Genomic DNA, 22,404 nt, shown 5'->3' with positions numbered 1-22,404 from the left:
CTCTCAGTGCCAAATTGTCAAAAGCTTCTCGATTTGGCCCCTCTCCCCACTCTCCTGCTACCTTAGGGTAGTAAAACTAAAAATAAAGCAAACAAGCATACAATAATAAAAAACATAAAACCAAAAACCCGCAGCAGACCCCACCCCTAATGATAACAGGTGAAAGTGGCATCCTGTTTTACCTTCTAACTCTTTGCTTATTACCATCCTTAAACATTGCTCTCTCTGTAAAATTGTTGGGCATTTGTATTTCCAGTTGTATTTCCAGTGAATTTGCCTTTAAATCTTGGTTATGGGTTTCACTTTTTAAAATAATCAAACAAATTACTCTTTCCCTGCGTGATGTTTTTTCCCCGGTAAACACAGGGATCCTTCCAAATCTGGAGATTGAATAAATATTTCATTTTCCTTTCCTGATTTTGTGGTTGCTTTTATACTTAAGTTACCCTGTCTCTTCACCCTGTTATCAGAATAATGTATGCTCATTGTATAAAATTTGGAAGACATACATGCCAGATGGTGAGGATGACCACCATGTCCAGAACATAGCTACTGTAGACATGTGTGCATTTCTCTTGGCTCTTTTTCCTACCCACATACATATGCACAGATGAAGATGTTTTTATCTGTACACAGATGAAATCCACATCCAATCCTGTATCCCACCTCTGTGATCTGAAATAACGTCGGCATTTTTTTTACATCATTAATGGCTTTTGGCAAGAAGTCATGATGAGTGTGCCACCCTTCCTACATTAATCCTTTTTTACTGAAATTTTCAAATTTTTGTATGCAGTAAAAAAATTGTGGTAAAGTGCGTATGACATAAGATTTACCATTATGTGTGCAGTTCGGTAGGTAGCATTAAGTCCCTTCACGATGTTGTGCCATTGGAACCTCATCCACAGAACTTTTTTCCTCTTGCACAACTGAAACTCTGTCCCCATGAAACACCCAACTCCCTATCTCCCCCTCTCCCCAGTCCCAGGAACCACCATTCTCCTTTCTGTTCCTACGAATTTGACTACTCTAGGAACCCCATGGAAGCCGAATCATAGAATATTTGTCATTTTGTGTCTGGTTTCTTTTACTTAGAATATCTTCAAGGTCCATCCATGTTGTGGCATATATCAGAGTTTCCTTCCTCTCTAAGGCTGAATAATACTCCATTGTATGGATAGATGACACTTTGTGTCTCCATTTGTCCCCTGATGGACACTTCAGTTGTTTCTACCTTTGGACTATTGTGAATAATGCTGCTGTGAACATGGGTATACGGTTATCTGTTCAAATCTCTCCTTTTAAGTACTTTTGAGTATATATCTAGTCTGCATTCATCTTTAATCACTTAAAACTGTTGGGGTGTATGCTGAGAGATGAGCAAGCTGGTTGGCGGAGCCTCACCCTGGCTACAGTGGGTAAGGTTTCTCTGAATGATGGCAGCAGGCCGACCTCACTGATGCCTGCCCGGGTTACCAAGCCATCATTCCTCACTGTGTGAGGGGGGCTTTGGGTATCAGTTCCAAAATGGAGCTCAGCCCCTTCTCCTTGCGCAAGTCCAGCCTGCAGATTACAGCTCCTTTGCAGAGTCTCTTGAATTTGGCCTGGGATTGGGAATTGAACTAGAACCCAGGTGCCCCCTTTGGCTCCGCCCATTATCTCTTTTGGCCTTAGGTAGAGCCCATTGTGGTTGAGCCTGCTGTCAGCCTAGCCCCCTTCTGCCCCAGTGCACTTGGTGTCCCCTCACCTCTCCCAGGCAGTCTCTCCTCTATACACGAGAACTTGTAGCTGAGAGGGTTGTCACTAGCCAGTGCCCTGGGATCGCCTACAATGTTACGATGATGGGTAAGAGCCCTCACCGCTCTCAGGACTTGCCTCCCACGTGCATCTGAAGTTCCTGCTGGTGTCCCGCCCATTTGCCTACCTAGTGGGGCAGATGTTGCTTTCCTCTCAAGTGTCTGCTGAAATACAATCTGATGTGGTGGAAAGCCCATCCTTGAGGGCTTTCCTTGGGGATCCGAGTTTCCTGGCTGTTACTCCATATCCCACCAAGATCGCTGGCAGGCACTGCTGATAATCATGAAAGGATGTTTGACTCCGGATTCTGGACCGTGGTCCTAGGCCTCTATGGGGGCGATTCCAGGCTGGAGAAAACAGACATGGCTTCGGTTGGCTCTGGGTGCGGTGTCTGGGAGGCCACCTGCAGGTGCATGCAGAGGGCAATGTGGCACACCCCGGGCAGAAGGGAGCCCTGCTGGCAGCAGGGAACAAAGGCTCCATGTCTAGTGTCTTTGGCACCTGCTAGAAAGCCAGAGTTAGGACGTGGACAAAGAGAGGAGCAAAGGCCAGGGGTTAACGCTTTTGCTTTTTCCTGTCTGTAAAAGTCAGGAAGTGTGATTTATGCGGGTGAGATGGTTTAGAGCAGGACTGGGGCTGACATTTACAAAACCCTTGCCCTAATTTATTGTCATTTCGGGTGTGCTTTGGAAAGAACCTTTGCAGGTGATTTATATTCAAAATTCATTATTTACTTAACAGGTTTTATGAATTCATCTCCTCCACACTATTGAAAAAGGTATCCTTGTATTTGTGTTAAGTGCAGCATGAGTTATTGTATGAATAAATCATATTAAATTTGCCATTATCATTGTGTGTGCAATTCTTGCTGCTGTTTTGGGACTGCTTGATGCGGCCTTAAAATAAGTGAAGCCATTTAACGGCCCTCCATCCCATCGTACGGTTTTGCCCCCTCACAGTACCCAGCCTGCCCCCACCCGTGTGAGGCCAGGGCAAGTGTGCTGTGGGATTTGAGAAGCGGCTGAATTATGGGAGGTAGGCGGTAAGTTGCACTTGGGCATAGAAGCGCCTTGCTGGGCAGTGCTATTTCTCTCAGCTTACCCTGCAGTTAGAGACTCCCCAGAAAGAAGGAGGAAGTGGGGTGGCCGATCTAGTGGGCCTCTTTAGGGAAACCAGATGTGCAATAGCAGCCACTGAAAGGAGGGCTGGCTTGTCATCTTGAAGGAAATGGGTGGGTTTGTGGGGTGCCAGCTGGAGAAGCCCCCACTTAGTGCCTTAAGTACCTTAACAAATCCTGGCTTGTCTCTTCCGCCTTTCCTTGTTGATGGCTTTGAGTGAAGATTTGGATGGCACACTTCTCATATTTGGGGAAGAAAATGAGGACACTGGAAGACATCGTAAGTTTCCAAATGGATCAGGACAGGCTGGGAGCATTGGGTGAATCTGAGCAGGTGAAGTATGCCCAGTGTGTTTATTGGCTGGCTTATTTATTGCGACTGGGCAATATACAAAGCTTACTGGCACAGAGTTTTAGAAAGCACACACATGTGTGCAGCGATGAGTCATTTTCTATCCTGTCCCATTCCCCACCCATCTCTGTGTCCTCAGGGGCAAGCATGGGTACCGATTTCTGGTGACTTGGTGAAGTTTGAGAAGGATAAATATGGGCCTAACAATTGAGACCCGGGACACAGGTGTCAAGGAGGGGTGACCCAAGGGAGCAGTGTCCCCTGTGCAAACCTTAAACATTTTGGTCCACATGTCAGCGTGGGACTTAGTGGGGCTTCGCTGCCCAGAGTGAAAGGGATGTCTGGCTGCGTAGGCGGGCATCTGCCTGCACTCTGCTCTGCCCGCGCTCTGCCGGCACCTAGAGAATTGTGTTTAGGTGCGGACGTGGAGCTGTCATGGGTGTGTGCACGAATGGGAGACCCCACCTGTCGTGTGAGGAACACTGGAAGGAGGAATGTTCAAGCTGGAGGAGAAAAGACTTAGGAGTGGGTAGGGGGCGACGAGGAATGAGGGGCAGAGGATGGCATGATCTTGAAATCTGTGCGGAACCATCCTAGGCAAGGGCGATCGGACGTGCTTTCTCATGGCTCCGAGGTGTCACCCCAAGCGTCACCTAGGCCAGTGGTTCTCACTGGGGGTGGGGAGCAATGCTGCCGTTGGGGCACCTTTGGCAATGTCATAAGTCATATTGGGTGGTCGTAACTGAGAGGGGGGCCGCTACCGGAGTCAAGGAGAGAGGCCAGAAAAGATAGCAGGCACGCCCAGGTCAGCCCCCACGACAGCCTTGTTGGGATGAGTGCTGGGTGTCCTATGTGAGTCACTGGGTTCTACTCCTGAAACCAAGGCTACACTGTATGTTAGCTAACTTGAATTTAGAAAAAACATACATTTAAACTAAAAACAAGTTCAGTGTGCTTCTAAATTTCACATGCAACTTTTACCAGATTAAACTCATTTTGTACTAAAAAAAAGAGAGAGAGAGAAAAAAAGAAACTCTGATCCTGACACAGGGAATCGTTTGCCAGAGCACAACTAACTACTAAAACCCCTTCTGTCTCTGAGACGTTTTTGATTTGGAGACAACATACTCAGCTATTAAAATAACTTGCTGGCTATACAAGGTAAGTGGCCCTTTGCATGTAGACTTGAAAATCTTTCAAGAGGGCAAGCAGCTCTCAAATAAAGATGAAGAATTTAAAACAACAACAAAACCCTTGTCTAGTAACGGTTGGATTTCTCCCTGCACCCCATCGAGCGACCTCTCCTGTGTCAGTTTGCTCCCTCTCCAGAAGAGGAGTTATATATACTAGGTAATTTCCTTTAAAAAATTATATTGGATTCCTCCCTGATTGGGAAAGTGTTTTACGTGTTCATCACAGAAAAGTTAGAAAAATGTGCAAAAGCAAAGGCAATAATCTACCGCCACCATTACTTGGCATAGCCTGCCTGTGCATAACATATTAAAACAATTGGGCCCTATCCTACATCCCATGTGTTTTTCTATTTTACAACCTGTTTTTCATGCCGCGTAATTTCTAAGGGCTTTCCCAACTCCAACGTGCTGTGACACCCAAATCTGAAGCATTTCCTGGCGAGCACATGAAACTGTCTCCTGGGGGACAAACCCAGAGAGCAACCACCTTTCCTTCCTCTTCCAGGACAGCTAATAAATGCTACTGTTTCTACAAAGATTAATACCGAGACTGCTGCTTTGCCCAGCCTTGTGCTTCACAACTCCATGGGGCAGACACATCCACCCACAGACCGTGCGGATTTTACCTCTGTGAGTGTGTCCTCAACCCGTCCAGGTACCATGTGCTATCACTTGGACACGCGACCGCTTCCTAAGTGGTCTCCGCTCGCACGGCGCTACACTCCGGTTCACATGGTTCTGAAGATGATCTTTGAAAACCGCAAATCTGATGTCATTACTACCCCCACCCTCAAATATTTCATTGGCTTCCCATTGGAATGAGGGCAAGCAGAAAACACTTGAACCTGGCCTTTGTGTATACGGTCCCTCCGTGTTTTGGGCCCTGCCGACCCGCCGCAACTCCTTGTCCTAATGCCTACCCTGTCTTCCCAGAGGCATCCTTCTCTGACGCCTTTGACCGCGCCCGGTTACATGGCACCCGTACCCGTTCTTAGCCTCAGCTGGGCTGTACTTTCACATTCATTTCTCTGATTATTTCCTCTGTTATCTGTCCCCCCCCCACCCCAGTAAGCTCCACGGGGGGCGTGGGGTGTCTGTTTTTGTGCCATGGTCTCCCCTTGCCTAGAACATAGTAACAGCCGTGACAAACGTTTGTGAAACGAATGGGTACAATCTTTACAACGGCAGCAGTGTTGTCTGTAACTTACCTAAGCCTCCACTGCTGACTCGTTAGGTGTTTCAAGTTTCATTTCCCCGCAGAGCACACTGCTGTGCAGTCATCTTTGTGCACTTGCGTTAAGTATTAACGTACCTCTACAGAAATGGAAATTGTGAGGGGTGCCTGGCCGGCTCAGTCAGTTGGGCGTCTGACTTCGGCTCAGGTCATGATCTGACAGCTGGTGAGTTCGAGCCCCACATCGGGCTCTGTGCTGACAGCTCGGAGCCCGCAGCCTGCTTCAGATTCCGTGTCTCCCTCTCTCTCTCTGCCCCTCCCCTGCTCACACTCTGTCCCTCTCTCTCTCAAAAAATAAGTAAACATTTAAAAAAAACTTAAAAAAAAGGAAATTGTGGGATTGGAATTTCCAGGCCAAAGGCATGTGTAGAGGATGCTTGTCATGATTTTGGCCACCAGCATCATAAATGTCTTCCTTTGCCTGGGACATTGCCCACGCCGTTGCTCTGGGGTGGGGGGCAGAGTCCACTAGGCACTGTAGAGGCACAAAATGCTGGATGCCCACTTTCCTGTGGCTCGCTTGTGGCTAAAGGTGGGCATGTGACCCAGCTAAGCAGACACCTCCAACGCAGGAACCATGGTGACTCCATCTTTGTGGCAGGAAGCAGCGGTGGCATGGTGCAGGGCCCAGGCCCCACAGTTATGGGCGAGTTGTGACTGCCAGTGTCCGGTCACCTTTGTCTCTATCTGGGTCTGAGACTGCAGCCTTCAGCCTCCCCTCAGGTTCCCTGGAACTCAATAGCCTTAAAAAAGGAAACCCAAACATTTTCTGCTTAAGGTAGCTAGAGTCAGGCAGGTAGGGCTCTCGACTAATGTAGTGTGTGCATTGGACAGTCTGGGAGCTGGCGCCAACCTGGCCTCCAAAGAGGTTGTACAAATTTACACTGTCATCGGCAGGGCACCCGGCACCTGGGTTTATACCTCTCCTCTAATTCTGTCACTTTGCAAGAAGGGGGCATTCCTTATTCATTTCTCTATGCTAAGGCTCTTAAGCCAGTGTGTGGCACGTTTTAGGTACTCCTGTTTGCTGAATGAATGAGTGACAGAATGAATGAATGAATGAATGAATAAAAAGAATTCTTTTGAAGAGTTTGACCAAAGGCATCATCGCTAGAATCAGAGACTCACAGTTGGGAGGACGACCACGAAGCTCTTTATTCCAGGAGGGGTGCTGAAACTCAGAAGGAGGGAAGCCGCTCAGCCAAGAATTTGCAGCCAGCCAAGTGGAGCAGACCTCAGACCGAAGTCTATTGCGTCTATTCTGTGGCTGCCTCCCCGTCCAGTTCCCCAAGGCCTTGCTGCCAGGGCTGCTGCCTGGGCAACATTCCTCTCCCTGGGGGTCCCCACCGAGGAGGGAGATTTCAGCTGAAACGATGTGCAAATGAGCCAACCCAAAAGCTGTGAAGCAGCCAGAAGACCAACTTGTGATAGGGGGAAAGGCTGGTGCCCACCCGTTTGGAAAATTGCCTTTGTATGTAACTGGGAAGCAAGAAGGTGTGTGTGTCTGTGTGTGTGCAAGGATCAAGCGCTGGCCTCTCTGTGGCCATAGTTTTCATTTCCCTTTATTCTTTGTATTGCTTTCAAATCAAAGGGAGGCTGTGGCGGAGAACTGCTTGCTCCGAGCTACATATATGAAAATGAACAAGGTTATGGGAGTTGTGTATGTTTTCCATAACGGATCGGTAGTGCTTCCCTTTCTCAGAAATGAAGTAAGACTGTTGCTAGTTGGAGGCAAGAAGCAACGGGTGCGAGTGGGGGTCTTAATTCTGGTGCTTTTACCTTCCCCACACCCCCCAGCTATCCATTTAACCATAACCAACTGGTAGAATGAGAATTCTGAGCCCAACCGCTTCTCATCTATTTAAAGGATTTTTTTGGACGTTTCTATCACCGCAGCTTGATAGTTAAGAATATTCACAAAGCCGAGTCCGGTTTGAAGCGAACATCTGTAAAATTGGGTCAGCAATGTTACACTGGCATGAAAGATGAAATATAACCCTGGCTGGTCAGAACTTCACAGCAGCAGGGAAGAGCTTTGTTTCGACGTGGCGCACTTGGATTTGTGTCTTTGGGCTGCGATCCTTCCACGCAGCCCAGGCCCCCCTGGGCGGTCAAGGGACGCCTCGGTCTTCCGCAGCCCAAGGGACCCGGCTCGTCCCTCGCCCGATGGTGGAGTCAGCGTGCAGTTCCCCGGGGGACCACTGGAGGCCGCTGTGGCACCAAGAACGCGCGGAGGGCGCCCAGCTGGCGGAGGGGGCGTCTCCTAGGAGTAATGACTGTCACACTCACGCGCCGCCGACTGTTCTCGAATTCTAGTCCAGGATTTAAAAGACACTGTTATGAATTAACGAGAATAAAAGACTCGGCAGATGAAGCGCGGGTCTCAGATCCCCTGGGGTTGTTTTCTAACTGCTTTCTAACTCATTTTCCCCCCTCTGGGATTGGGTCTCATTTGCATCCCACAAGAGGTAGGCTTTCTATATGGTGAAAACGTCCTCCAAAAATGACACAAGAAGAAGAAATGTCGCGGCGGCAGCCTGTAGTATTTATCCCCAAATACTTTTGCAAAGCAGGATATTACACTCTTTTTCTCCATCCGCCGGTCCTGGCGGCAGGTGCCAACCACCAAGGGGCTGCAGGAATAAGGCTGCCTGATCAAATCCAGGACGCTCAGTTAAATATGAATTTCAGATGAACAATGAATAACTGCTCACTATAAGTATATCCTAGATATCGTGTGGGTCATACTTAAACTAAGATTTGGTGTTTATCGGAAATCCCAATTTAACTGGGCGTCCTGGGTTTTGATTTGCAAACCCTGGCCACCCTTCACAGGAAGGGTGACTCCGGGTGGGCAGCAATGAGCTGCCCTGAGGGAACGGGGAGACTCAGGGTGGTCAGGGCTGAAGCTGGGCACAGAGTCCTAATCCAAGGTGGGCGGTAATAAATGCCACATGTTCAGAGAACAAATAGTCTCTTTGACCTGCTTAGTGGTTAGAGGCCTCAGAGGAAGGAATTTGCTCACTTAGAAGCAGCAACTGGAGGTAATGTTCTACTTTTCTCTTTTTGGTTACCGCCCATGTCCTAACACATACACGGGCACACCAGCTTTGGGCGACCTTATTCCAGGCCCTGCTGAGTGCACCCAGTGGTCACCATGTCCTGGCTCTGGGAGGCCCTGTGCACACAGGCTGCACTGACACAGGCCCCGCCCCTGGTGTGGTCTCCCCAGGCCCCACAGCGGGCCTGGGGCTGCAGGTAAGACCAGCAGTAAAGTTAACTCTGGGTGGCCAGAGAAGGGGAAACCAGCAAAGGCATAGGTGGCACATCAGGCCTTTTGCATGTGGGGCTCCTGAGGTCCCAATGCATTATTGCTGACCTCCTCTGACTCCTCACGAGGCTGTCCCACCTGGTTAGAGGTCTCCAAACTCGGTGGAGACATGCAGTCCCCCAATTGGTATTTTCTGGTTTGGTCAATAAACCAGATTTCCTGAGGAGCCCCCCCCCCATCTCTGTCCTCTGGTCCCCTCTTTTGAGTCTGCCTGGAACTTCAAGTGGCTCAGGTTTCCCCTGGGTGGCTGGGTTGATCCCATTCTGCCACGTGACGGCTGGATGACCTTGTGCAAGCCACTTACCCTCTCTGGGCCGATTTCCTCAGGAGAACACGGACAGGCAGAGCTCCTCTTGCCTGGGGGCTGGGGGCTCTCAGTAAGCTGCTGCTGGGGCCATATCACACCCAGGCTGCATCTGGCATCTGCTCCCTAAGTGTGTCTTCTCTTCTCCCAAACTCCACAAGGTGGAGAAGATGGCACCCTCTTGAAAGTGATTAATCTGCACATCCCAGGCCACTATTGCCAGAGTGGAAACATTTAAGAGGGATGTGGGTCTCTAGTCAGGGGACACTGCTGAAAAACAACCAAAACAGCTGGCTAACAGAATTATTACTTTGCAAGTGTCAGGGTCGAGACAATTATTTGGAACATTTTTTCATTGTTTGCCTAAGCTGTGAGGACCTGGTGGTTGGGGATTGTGTTTCCATCTCTGCCCTCCCAGTACTGAAATTCAAGCCCTGACCCTGACCCTGACAGTGACCTAGGGCAAATCTCCTTCCTGGATCTGGGTCTCCCCTTGGGAAAGGTCAGCTCTTCTCCACACAGGAGCAGTATTCCTTGTGAGTTGCAATACGCATCTCACAGAATTTTTTTCCCTTCTTTTTTTATGAACTAGACTTGGATGAGGGATGCCTGGGTGGCTCAGTTGGTCATGCATCTGACTTGATCTCGGCTCAGGTCATGATCTCACAGTTCGTGCGATCGAACCCCACATCTGGCTCTGTGCTGACAGCACAGAACCTGCTTGAGATTCCCTCTCTCCCTCTCTTGGTCACCCCCCCACTCATGTTCTCCCTCTCAAAATAAGTAAACATAAAAAAACAAACTAGACTTGGATGAGTTTCATCTCAAAGCAAACTCTCACACATGCGAGTGTGCCAAGACCGGCATGCTACCGGGCCAGTGTGTAGCTTGAGGGCCACTTCCAGAGTAGGGGAGCAGGCCTGGGGGACACTTGTGGCAGAGGGCATGGAGACACAGGGTTACTCTGGAGGTCATCACCTCCAGAAGCCAGATGCAATCTGGACGGCAGGCCCTGGCCTGGCCGTCATTCGTGCACAGCCTAGGGGAGCAGGATTTCCTCACAAGGCCCTGGGCCATTGAAAACATCATTTGCCTCATTTGCCCCATTTCCCTGACCACCAAGTTTTAGACTTGCCACATCATTCTCATGTTACCTGCCTTCACTTTTTCACAGCACCCCCCTTTTCCTGAAGTCGAGTTATGTTCTCGTTAATGCATCATTGTGCGTTTCCCCCTAGCATTTGGGATCCAGAGAGCTATCCAGAGAACCTGTGCTATCTTATTTACCACTGCTTTCTCAGCACAGGGCTTCACGGATGTTTGAAAGGTATTTGTTGTCTTGCTTTGTGATCACTGTTTGAGAGCTTGCGAGAGAAACCCTCACAGGTGAGAAGGGTGTGAATTCTGACTCCACCCCTGACTGGCTGTGTGGCCTTAGGTAAGTAAGTGCATTAACCTCTCTGAGCCTTACTAGGTCTCCTCGTGTGGAAAAGGGGTTGCTCCATCCTGCCTATATCACTGGGTCGTTTTTAGGATTTGATCGGACCAGTTGAACCACTGCGATATCACCCTGCATGCGGCTAGCCTTGTCCTTGAGTGCGTCACCTTGGAGGTCAGTGGTGATGCTAACACTGACACCCTGGTCTCCTAACCCCTTGTGCAGATCAGATGGCTTTTGCTTCATTGTCCGTGGCCTCATCAAGGTGACCCTGGCAAAGCACGGACTGTTTTCTCCCTGGGAGTTGGGATCCCCGGCTTTGTTCTTTCCCTCCTTGCCTGTCCAGCCCACAGTGCTGATCTGACAGGACGGCTGCTCCCAGGCAGGGGTGAGGGCGCAGAGGCCGGGCCTGGGTTGCTACATTGCCTCTGTGGAAGGCTCCGACTGTTGCTGTCGCTGTCACCATCACCGTGTCCCACTCGCTTGCAGCCTCGAGCCTTTCTGTTCCTTTCCCCTCTCTTGCGGGCTGTGGCCGCGAGCTGCCGCCCTGCCACCGGGAGGGCCCACCTTTCCAGGGCCGCAAGCTGAGCTCGTGGGGGACTCCGTCGTCTTCTAGGGGCCACCCAGACCGCGTGGTCTCCGGAGCTGGTCGGAAGGGTCTCGGCAGGGCCAGGGCTCCACGCCAGCGGCTCCTGCCCCGTGAGGGTTTGCCAGCCCCGCCGTGTCTATCTTGCAAATCCGTGGCCTTCGGATCCTGACAGGATGTTGCAGCATCTGTGAGCACTTTGGCACATCTGCGAGCGAGCTCTGTTCTTTTCTTGGCCAACTCCTCTAAAGGGCCCTGGCACGAGAGACTGAAACAACTCACTGTGCCTGGAGGTGTCCACTCACTCATGTGTCCCCCTTCTTGGCCCATCAGCACGGCGTCCCGCCCAGCCCTGGCCTGTGTCAGACTCAGCTGTTGTGGGCCGGCAGGTTTGGGCTCCAGGGCTTACCCTTCCTTTCCAGTTCCAGTGTCCTGGGTGTGAGGTTTTGTGGGGAGGGGCAGTCTCCGCAGCCCCAGCGGGGAATGGAGCAGGCTTGAATTGGCACCTACTTGGGGGGGCGGGGTGGCAGGGTTGGGAGAGTGCTGGAGGGTACAGTTGGCTCCAGCTTCAAGGGGGCCGGTGACACACCACAGGTGGGAAAAAGAGGCAGACACCATCAGCTGCTACCGAAGTCAGAAAGCATGGTGATACAGTCGCCCGGTCTCTTTCCGTGCCAAGCCGTATTGACTGCGGAAGGCTGCCTAGGGTGTGTCCAGGGAAAGTTCTAAGGAAAAGAAAGATCAATTCATGATGTCTGCCGTGGACACAGGGAGTTCGAGGCAAGTTTTTACCCAGTCTTCACGGGTGGAAATGGTGCCACTGAAGAGACAGGGCTTCTGATGTGAGCTCTACATCAAAGTAGTTTTGTGACTTCAGCAAGTCGCTTGGCTACACATTTGTGTGTGTGTATATATTTTTGTATATATATTTGTCCATATATTTGTATGAATATATATTCATATATAGAGACAGAAAGAGAGAAGGAGGGAAAGGCAGACAAAGAAAGGGAGGTAAGACAGATTGGTGATGTGTTTTAAGGAATCAGGGGCCATCAAGTCCAAAATCTGCAGGGTGGGCCAGCAGGCTAGAGACCCGAGAAGGGCTGATATTGTGGCTCAAGTCTGAAGGCTGTCGAGCAGAATTCCTTCTTCTTTGGGAGACCTCAGTCTTTTTCTCTTAGGGCCTTCAGCTGATTGGATGAGGCCTTCCCATATGTGGAGAGTCGTCTGCTTTATAACCTGCTTTACTCAAAGTCTACTGATTATTAATCACATTTAGGGGCACCTGGGTGGCTCAGTCGGTTAAGCATCTGACTTTGGCCCAGGTCATGATCCCGCACTTTGGAGATTCGAGCCCCGCGTCGGGTTCTGTGCTGACAGCTTGGAGCCTGGAGCCTGTTTCGAATTCTGTGTCTCCCTCTCTCTCTGCCCCTCCCCTGCTTGCACTCTGTTATCCTGTCTCCCAAAAATAAATTAACATTAAAAAAATTTTTTAAATGCCTTCATAGAACGTGCAGATGAGTGTTTGACCAAGTCACCGGGCACCACGGTCTAGCCAGGTTGACGCACAAAATTCACTATCACGGAGGTGATCTCAGAAAACACCTGTGGAGGAACGAAGACATGATACAGGGAAGGAAAGTAGCCAATAAAGGGTATGTTACCAAGTCAGCCACCAGTGAGGGCAGCAGGAGCTGAATCCTGGAGACCTCTAGGTACCAGAGTAGGACATGTGCCTCTGAGTTATCCTGCCCGAGGGGCGAAGGAGCTGGGTCATTCACACATCACACACTAACTCCCATCTGCCATTTTCTCAGAGTTGTAGCTAATTCCTCAGCCTTCAGGGCTACCATGAGGGCAGGTGGGGCAGACACTAGTGGCCAGACACAACACTCAGGCAAAGAGACTCAGGTACTGGCAGTTGGAAGTTGGGCCAGTATGCGTGGAAATGGTAAGAGCTAAGGGATATGCGTGGGGCCAGAAAATGTCTACAAAACCAATCCCCCCCCCTCATTGAGAGTTTGTAACAGTAAGATGAGAAAATAGAAAGTACTGGAACTTTTGTCTTTATAAATGAGGTGTAATTAATCATTTCATTAAAAGTTAGAACTTTAAATTAACCTAAATACCCTATTTCTTGGATATTCTATTTGATCAAGATTGTACTGACAGGTGCCATATCAGGCTAATTCTTGTTCATTCTTCCGGTCTCAGTGAGAATGTTATATTTTCCAGGAGGCCTTCTCTGTCCCCTCTGGCTCTCTGACCCCTCAGGTCTCATGATATACACTCCCAAAGCACCCTATCTTTTTCCTTTGGAACATTTCACAGCTCTCTGCATGAAGGAACCATGTCTTTCTTGTTTACTATTTATACCCCCCATACCTAGAAACAAGTACCTGAAGTAGGGGCTCAATAAACATTTGACCGAAAAGATTTTGAGGATGTGGCAGAAAATCTTCCCCAGAATACATTAACAATTGACGAACGCCATAAAATAAGTTCATATCAGTCAAACCAGGACCAGAAAGTATCTTTGGGAACCTGCTTTAATGAAGAGACAATAATGATTCTTATAAACATGGCAATTCTTATTAAGTAAATGGGCGCTCTTGACACACTTGAAGAAATCCTTACATAGATTGACCCCTGAGATTATGTTTATACTACTAATTTCCTTAGAAAACCCTTTCATCAAAGACAGTCTGTATCAGTCAATATGGGCTGGGTTATGCTGCATTAACAAACAACTCTGAACATTTTATTGAGTAACACAACTAAGTTTGATTTCTCATTCATAGTCCCTCGGAATGCAGGCTGCTGGAGGCCCCCTTGTCCACATCTGCTTTCCTCATCACCATGCGGGGAGGGGGAAGGAACATTGAGCATTATGCACTGGCTCTTCAAGCTTCCACCAAAAAGTGACATGGGTATATATCTGATAAGAGCTTAATAGCTAAAAGACATAAGCAATTCATACAACTACATAGCAAAGAAACAAATAACCCAATTAAAAATGGGCAAAGGACTCGAAAGACATTTTACCAAAGACATACAGATGGCCAACAGATATATGAAAAGGAGCTCAACCCTGCTAATTATGAAGGAATACAAATCAAAACCGGAATAAGCTATCACCTCACACCTGTTAGAATGGCCATTATATAAAAAAAAAAGATAACAAGTGCTAGCAAGGATGTGGAAAAAAAGGGGACACTTTTATACTGTTGGTGGGCATGTAAATTGATAGAGCCGTTATGAAAGCAGTATGGAGATTCCTCAAAAAATTAAAGATAGAACCACCATAGGATTCAGCATTCCTACTTCTGAGTGTATATATGAAGGAAGTGGAATCACCATTTCAGAGCAATATCTGCATTCCCATGTTCATTGCAGCATTATTCATAGTAGCCAAGATATGGAAACGACATAAATGTTTGTCAATGAATGAATGGATAAAGACAATGTGATACACACACACACACCCATACACATACATGGAATATTACTCAGCCCTACAAAAGAAGGAAATCCTGCCACTCATACCAGCATGGATGAACCTGTAGGACATTACACTGAGTGAAATAAGCCAGAAAGGCAGAAAGACAAATATTGCATTATATTGCTGAAATGTAGAATTTTTAAAGAGCCAAACTTATAGTACCAGAGGGTAAAGGGGAGATTAAAAAAGAAAAAAGGGGGGTGCCTGGCTGACTCAGTCAGTTGAGCGTCCAACTCTTGATTTTGGCTCAGGTCATGACCCTAGGATTATGGGATGGAGCCCCATGTTAGGCTCCGTGCTGAGCATGGAGCCTGCTTAGGATTCTGTCTCTCTCCTCTGCCCCTCTCCCCTGCTTATGCTCTCTCTCTCTAAAAAAAAAAAAGAGGAAAGAAAGAAAGAAAGAAAGAAAGAAAGAAAGAAAGAAAAAGAAAGTAGAATGGTCTTTTCCAGGAGCTGAGGGGAGTGGGAGATGGGGAGTTAGTGTTTAATGAGTACAGCACTTCAGTTTTACAAGATGAAAGAGTTCTGGAGATACGTGGTGGTGAAGATTGCACAATATGAATGTGCTTAATATCACCAAACTGTGTACTTAAAAATGGTCAAGATAACAACTCAACACCAAAAAACCTACAAATAATTCAATTAACAAATAGGCAGAAGACATGGATAGACACTTTTCCAAAGAAGACATCCAGATGGCCAACAGACACATGAAAAGATGTTCAACATCACTCATAATCAGGGAAATGCAAATCAAAACCACCATGAGATATCACCTCACACCTGTGAGAATGGCTAAAATCAAATACACAAAAAACAAGTGTTGGCAAGGATGTGGAGAAAGGTGAACCCTTTTGCACTGTTGGTGGGACACAAACTGGTGCAGCTACTGTGGAAAACATATGGAGGTTCCTCAAAAAGTTAAAAATAGAACCAACTAGCAATCTAATAATTGCACGACTGGGTATTTACCGGCCAAAATACAAAAATACTAATTCAAAGGGATACACGCACCCCTATGTTTATAGCAGCTTTGTTTACAATAGCCAAATTGTGGAAGCAGCCCAAGTGTCCATCAATTGATGAATGGATAAAGAAGTTGTGGTTTATATACACAATGAAATATTATTCAGCCATAAAAAGAACAAAATATTGCCATTTAACAACATGGATGGAGCTAGAGTGTAATGCTAGGTGAGATAAGTCAGTCAGAGAAAGACAAATACCATATGATTTCACTCGTATATGGAATTTAAGAAATAAAACGAATGAGCAAAGAAAAAAGAGCGAGACAAAGCAAGAAGCAGACTCTTCACTCTAGAGAATAAACTGATGGTTACCAGAGGGGAGGTGGGTAGGGGGATGGGTGAAACAGGTGATGGGGATCAGGGAGTGCACTTGTCATGATGAGCACCTGGTGATGTATGGAAGTGTTGAATCACTATATTGTACACGTGAAACTAATATAATACTGTATGTTAACTATAGTGGAATTAAAATAAAAACAGAGAAAATTTAAAATGGGCAAAATAGTTTTATGTATTTTAGCCCTATAAAAATTGGAAAAACAAACAAACAAATAAATAAAAAGTACTAAGGGAAATGTTTACTTTAAAATTGAAAAAAACGGGGCACCTGGGTGGCTCCATCAGTTGAGCAACCGACTCTTGATTTTGGCTCAGGTCATGATCCTGGTGTCCTGGGATAGAGCCCTGCATTGGGCTCTATGCTGAGCATGAAGCCTGGTTAAGATTCTCTCTCTCTCTCTCTCTCTCTCTCTCTCTCTCTCTCTCCCTCTGCCCCTCTCCCCCACTCATTCTCTCTCTCTCTCTCTAAAACATAAAAAAAATTAAAATTAAAAAAATTAAAATTTTGGAAGACAAAAATAAATTAAATCCTCTTGTTTTTATAAGTTAAGGTCCAAAGAAGTTAGGGTCCAAAACTGAAATCCCTTCTCCTTGTAAGTGAAGACCACAGCTTAGAATTCTTAACCCCAAGGACATTGAAGCCCAAAATTTATTCTCTCAAATTTCTTATTCTGCTCAGTCTCAGCCACAGGTGTCCTCCATATCTGGGGGGGAGGGAGGAGAAGGACTTTCTTCAGCAGCTGCTGCCTGGGCTGCCCCTCCCAGGAATGGGTACTGTTACCTGGAAGTGGAATTCATCTGTCTTGTGCCTTGCTTTTGAGAGTCCCATGACTGTGGCCGTGCAGGTCTACTTTCCTACAGCTCAAACTCAGCCTACATCTTTAATCTGCTGGATGATGGTAGCGAGTTCGGTCTTTATTTCAAGTGCAAAGGATCCATTGTGATGTTTTAAGAAGGAGGGTGACATGATGATCAGCTGTGAATTTTATTTATTTATTTAAAAAATGTTTATTTTTGAGAGAGTGCAACTGGGGCAGGGGCAGATACAGGCGGACAGAGGATCCAAAGCAGGCTCTGTGCGCACAGCAGAGAGCTCGATATGATGCTCGAACTCTTGAACTGCAAGATCATGTTTTGAGCCGAAGTTGGACGCTCAACCAACTGAGCCACCCAGGTGCCTGGATGGCCAGCTATGAATTTTAAATAGATCCCGTTGACTGCAGTAGAATGAAGCATAAATTGGAAGGCGAGTTGAGATACATGGAGGAGAGACCAGCTAGGAGACTTTCCAAGAGGCCAAGCTGGAATTAATGACAGGGTAGGGGCAGTGGTGAGAGAAGTGAGGGATGGCTCTAAGGATGTTGGGAGGTAAGATCAGCACTATTGATTTGATGTGGAGGATGAGAGAAAGTTCTTTGTTTCAAGCAATGCCTATGCAGTGCTTTTACTTTTATTCATTCACTCATTCTTTCTTTTATTCATCCATTCATTTAAAAACATTTACTGAGCACTGAATGCATTGATGCTGTCTTCCAAGAAGAGTGCAAGAGATCCCAAGAGAAGTCTGCCCTTGAGGAAGTCAGTCCAGTGGTAGAACTTGGTCACAGGCTCAATCATGGGATAACGGTCACTATCTATGATGTGTTCACCCTTCTCATCTGTGCCAGACACTTTACATATTCAGTATATGTAAAGTGTGTATTTGGCCTTTGCATGTGTGATTACTATATGTGGATTATTCCACAGCATGGAGCCATTTGTAACTCTGATGGAGGCACTGGGAGCTTGGTGTGTGGGAAAGAGTCCAACCCTGCACGCAGCATCTGCAGCTCTACATGATTTGGGGCTTCTCTACCCATCACTGCCCACAGGAAAGCTCTAATTAAGGATCTACAAGTGCCCAAGAAATTTCCCAGTGATACTTCTTTTTGTGGGGGAACTATGTGTTAGAGTCCTCTCTGAACCTTAGGTCTCTGGTTGCAAGTATTCTGGGAGGCATAGATGTCCATCATCGTATCTCCAACTTTCCGTTCTCCCCAAGAAAGAGACCCCAGCCCAGAAGATATGTGGAGTGTGACTGTGATTCACTGGGTGGGAGGAAGTGACTTCTTCCCCACTCTGTATCCCCAGAATACCCTGTAGATATTTCAGTGCTTGGAAAAAGAATGAGGAGGGATCATTCCCTCAAGCTCCTTGTGGATTTGAGACCACTGGTCTAGGTCTTCCAGCAACAATGGACTCCTTCTTTGGGGTCTGGACCCCAGTCAGCCAAGCTGCTAAGAGCTCTGATCATCCCATCTTTCTCCCAGCCTGTTTTCCCCTCTTCTCTCAATGTGCAGAAACTTCAATATTTAGAAAGTAAGTCTTTGTAATGAGGTTTGCTAACAGCCAGACTGAGGTGAAATCAACCCAGTGACCTCAAAGGGAAAGAATTTTTTTCTAAATGACTTTTTTTCTTTTAGGTTTTCAAAGGAACTGGTACTGTACTTTTCATTTCACACATCACAAATTTACATCTTCCAAAGCTGGAAAACGTCAACACCTCAGGAAAATATGGGGTAAAATAATGTGGACATCTGCTCACCTGGGGCAGCAGTAGTCACAGAGAAAATTCCAGTCTCCTGGACAAGGCCACATTAGGCTTTTGCACCCATGACCTGACTTAGGCCCATCTTCAACCTTCATTAGCTTTGTATCACATAAAAGCCCAGCCAGCACGTTCCCCGAATTAGGCCGCTTGTAAAACCACAAACTTGTTTCCCCAGCACGTCAACAATGAAGCCGTTGTGTTTCACGGGAGGGAGACAGGCTTGGAGGAGCTGAGCTTCCCACTGTGGTGTAACACCTTCACTGGGGCCTTCCTCTCTGGCACAGGCCCGCTGAGATGGGCGTCAGCGCTCTGCAGGTATTTCCTGAGGGCCCCTCAGTTCCTTCTCAACGTGTGCATTCATGGCCAGGTCATTTATCCTGCCTGCCACCTTGGGCTGATGAAAATGTTACTTTGACTTATGGCTTGAGCACTTCCTCAGAAAGTTGGGGACCCCAAGTGAGTTCCACTCCTAACTTTCTTCATGGAAAGGCTTTCATTGTTTATAGTCTGTGAATTTTGGATGGCAGCCAATGTTGAAGCCAAAAGGAAGGCTTTCTCTGTGGGATTTGCCTATATCCACCACCATGATAAATATGCGATGTTATTATCAGTATATTTGACTTTATATAAATGCTTTCTTTGTCTGAGAGGTATCTCTGTGGTTTGCAAGTTTGTACATTGTCCTCTGCTGTTCATTGGCAATCGTGTTTTCATTTAATTACTATGAGATTAATGTAACCTCTTTTTGAGCCCTAACACATCACGTGGTAAAGAAAAATCCAGACTTTTTTGGATTGAGAAGAACTAGTCTTCCACCAGACCTCTCTTCTAATTCTTGGAAGATGAGCCAATTATATGAAGACTTAGCAGCACAGAAAAGACAACCTTATCTGTGGGGTAAGGAATTGGTGGCAAATAATAGAGGAATTATTTTGCTTTGAGGACAGTTTTTTTGGATCCTAACTGAGAGCAGTGGTAAAACCTTCTCTGACAATATTTAGGGATAGAAGAAATAGCACTCCTGCTGTGGTTCAGGCTTTGCGTTGTTGTAATTAGGGAGATGCAATGATGTCCTCTAGATACCCAGGTGTCATGTAGGGGGGATGGTGAGTGGCAGGCAGGGTTTCTCAAGAGCAACTCCTTAACTGGGTCACCACATTCTAGAGAAGTGTTTTTAAAAAAACTTGTTACTGGTTTATTACAAAGTATACAACTCAGGAGCAGACAGATGGAAAAGCTGCACAGGGCGAGGTTTTAGAGGGGTGGGGGCAGCACGGAGCTTCCATGCCCTCTCCAGGCATGCCACCCTCCTGGCACCTTCACATGTTCACCAATGAGGCAGCTAGAAAAGTGGTTTTTAACCTTTGAGTCATGGACCACTTTGGGAATCTGAAAGAATCTATGGGTTACTTCATATCCTCACATGCTTATATGCACATATACACACATGGTGATACATATGGCTCCACGGAGTTCATTGAACTCCTAAACACCTATTCAAAAAGATCATGGACCCCAGGTTAAGAACTCCACTTCCAGATTCTGCCTCTCAGACTTGAACTGTGTCAGGATATCAGAAATGAGCATATACTCATGCTAACTGAAACACCAGACAGTGATGTATAGAGCAAAAAGTGAAAGAACTTATAACTGGGCTTCCTTCTTCTCAGTAGCTAGAATGCTTTTGGCCTCCTTCTCTATATCTACGGACCTGGGAAGCAGAATCATGTAGCCAAATATTCCTTGGAGAAGTGGGTGGCCTGAGGGTAGGATTTTTTACTCCAGCCCCAAGGGAGCTCAGTAATCTCTGTCCCAGAGCAAAGATCATCTCTTTAATGACCATAGATCAAGGATTACTCTCCCTTAGATAATGCTGACTATATGTGACAACTTGCACTTATTTGAACTTGGTTTCCTATGCTGGTCAGTCCCCTTGATTGACACATTCTTTCTTTAGATTGTACCTGTTCCCTGGAGCCCTGGAACCTTGTCAGTCTCTTCCAATTGTAGAGTTCCCATAGTCTTAGCTTATAGCTCACAGGTATGGAGGGTCCATGAGAGCAGGGGCTGGATCTAATCCCTCGTTTTTACTGCCTCCAGCTGTCCTAAGAGTTCACAAGAAAACTGGAAGGAACTCGTGGAAATTTGATTTGGCTTGTGGAAGTCATGTTTCTTTTGTATCTACCCCAGCCCTGTGCTATAGCTTCACTTGAGACAGGAGAGGACAACAGTGGTCAAGGCTAAAAAATTCCCAGGTTTAAGCCCCTTAAGGGCCTTGTGTAGTCAAGGAGGCTGTGATTTACCATTTCCCCCAAATGACTGAGTCAGAGGCTATATATACATACATATTTCAATGTTGTGTGTTCATGCTACACACCATATTTCATGCTACCTTGCCAAAAATCCACCCATACAACATGCCCCACTGGCATCCATACTTGAAGATCCACAGTGGCCTGCAGAATGGCATAGTTGAGTGCCACCTTTGGGGTTGGGGCCCATGGCGTCTTGAAACATTGATATTTGGGGATTCTCCGATATCTACAAACATCCTCACTGACTCGTGTAATCTAAGATGGTAGAAGGACAACTTCCTAAGCCAATATGAAGATTCTGTTGGCTTTTCTTGAACCCTAATGGGATAGGGTTGTTTTGCAAAGGCACCTGGGAGAACTTGGGTAGTGATGCCTGGGAAGAGAGCCACCAGACCAGACTTTTATTCACTGGTAGGTGAGCTGGACATCTGGAAAGATGATAAGTATCTTAGAACAGTTATTACCTCCCTGTCAAAAGTTTGACAGTTGAGCTGAGGCCTAATATTTCTAACAATAAGAGCAAAATGTCGCAAACTAATGAATGGTCCTGGAGAGAAAGGAGTGTCCGTGGCACAGAGCATTCGTCCCTGGGGCACTGCCTTGTATTTTCATTCTTTAGACTAGCCTTACACCTCATAAATCTGTCAGTCATTTCAAATAAAATTTCTGTTTGTGTTGGGCAAACCATTTCCAGCATTTTATATGAACTATCTGGCAAGCTAGTGAGACAATGGAGACTGTATTCCACATTGAAATAAGGAGAGAAAATGAGTTTTTATCTTAACTGATCATTTCTTTGCTACCTTTAATGCTGCACACCTATTAAAAAGCTAGTGTCACATTTCCTTCAGTTTGGAGAATTGAAGTTGAATCCTCTCATTTGGGCTGCCATCTGGTGTGCTAGTAACAGTCTCAGAGAGTAAGAGGCCATCTGTTAATACTTTTTCCAGGAAGCTTTTTATAGAGCAGTGAAGTGGCAACTCTCAAAAACACATTGTAATGACTTACAAGAGCTTGGGTATATGTACAAGTTGAGGCTGATATTTTATTTCTACCCACAGTACTTTCTTCCATTGAGCAGAGACAGAGAGATCAATAAATATGGCATATTTACATGCAAAAAATGCTTATCTCTGTGGGGAGCCACAAGGTTAACAAGTTAGTGATCTTATGGCATTTCAAAAGGAAGATTGTAAATACATACCGAGAAGTACAGTAAAACCTTGGTTTGCGAGCGTAATTAGTTCTGGAAAAAGGCTTGTCATCCAAAGCACTTGT

General features: G+C 46.7%; 1 protein-coding gene across 1 annotated transcript in view; it reads left to right on the top strand.

Moving 5' to 3' along the window:
- IDS (iduronate 2-sulfatase) overlaps positions 1-22,404 on the top strand; it is a 54,082-nt gene that overhangs the window by 23,011 nt on the left and 8,667 nt on the right. The gene's annotated exons all lie outside the window — the stretch shown is intronic.

Source organism: Prionailurus viverrinus, chromosome X, assembly GCF_022837055.1.
Source record: "Prionailurus viverrinus isolate Anna chromosome X, UM_Priviv_1.0, whole genome shotgun sequence".
NCBI lineage: Eukaryota > Metazoa > Chordata > Mammalia > Carnivora > Felidae > Prionailurus > Prionailurus viverrinus.
The sequence above is the reverse complement of the archived record's forward strand: the minus strand, read 5'-3'. Positions and strand labels throughout refer to the sequence as shown.